Source organism: Crocodylus porosus, unplaced genomic scaffold, assembly GCF_001723895.1.
Source record: "Crocodylus porosus isolate Cpor-Errol unplaced genomic scaffold, CroPor_comp1, whole genome shotgun sequence".
Classification (NCBI taxonomy): Eukaryota; Metazoa; Chordata; order Crocodylia; family Crocodylidae; genus Crocodylus; species Crocodylus porosus.
In genome coordinates, this window is record NW_017728943.1 from 115,846,857 (window position 1) to 115,848,058 (window position 1,202).

General features: G+C 37.2%; 1 protein-coding gene across 3 annotated transcripts in view; it reads right to left on the minus strand.

The window, feature by feature from the left end:
* Positions 1-1,202, minus strand: part of TIAM2 (T-cell lymphoma invasion and metastasis 2) — a 268,351-nt gene that overhangs the window by 164,901 nt on the left and 102,248 nt on the right. The gene's annotated exons all lie outside the window — the stretch shown is intronic.

Sequence of the window (1,202 nt, forward strand, 5' to 3'; positions counted from 1 at the left end):
ATTTTATCCTAGCACATTTAATTTCAGAAAAATTCTAATTGTTCATACAGAGATGCACTGCTTTTACGATTCCTATTGACTTTAGTAAAATCTGAAAGCAAGTACCAACAGCTCCTTTTATTTTTTAGTTTTAAGATACAGCAGAAAGGTGTTCTACAAGACGGGATGTTCTGTGTCTGTGCTATACATATTTAGCTGGTTAAGATGGCTTTTCCACAGCCACCTCCCAGTAGTTTCTTTAAAAACTCTTTAAAAAATTAAGATAATGTACGGTAGCCTTTTTGGAGAAACGTTTTACAAATATAGAACAAAGGACTGTAAGGAACCTCTAGGGTCTGAGCGTCTAGGATCCTGTTGCAGCAGCAACCATGTCATATAATCCAACTTAGCAAGGATTTTTGCTCCCACTACTTCAAATTTAGCAGCTATTCCAGAACCTTAATGGGCAGAAACCTTCTTCTAATTTCCAGCCTAAAAATCTATAAAAGTTTATACTTTTGTTCTTGTTCCAATACTGGTCTTTAGCTTATACAGCTCTTCTCTCTCCAAGATGCCCAAACCCTTTCCCAACTCCTCCAACATATTTCTAGACAGCAATCATATCTCCTCCCACCTTTTATTTTGCTAGGCAAAACAAGCCAACCTCTTTTTATCTTATCATGATGGCTTTCATTTCTCCTGACCACCCATCTCTGTACCTGTTCCAGTTGAAATTCATCTTTTTTTAACATGGGTGATAAGAAGAGTTCCAATATCCCAACAAGATCCCAATAGCAACTTGAACAAGGGTATTAATATATCCATGTCTGCTGGAAATAAATTGCCTGATGTTTCCTAGGGTTGCATTTGCTTTCTCATGGCCACATCACATTGATGGCTAATAGCCAGCCTGTAACTGAGTAATAAACTTGTAGGTTTCACCCAAGTTCATTTCCTAATAAGGCCCAAGCTTATAAGAGAAAATTCTTGTTATTAGCCCCCAAGTGCATGACATGGAACTTTGCACTATTACATTTTAACTAGCTTCTGTTACTTGAGTTCTCCAGGTCACCCAGTTCTTTTGTAGCAAAACCCCCAATTTTTCTTTTTTTATTTTCTTTTAAAATGCATTCCCTCCCCTTTCCCAACCATTTCTGACTTTTTCTCTCCCTCTCTGTTCCATATAGATAAGTATAAGTGAGCTCAAACTTAGGATAAGCTTT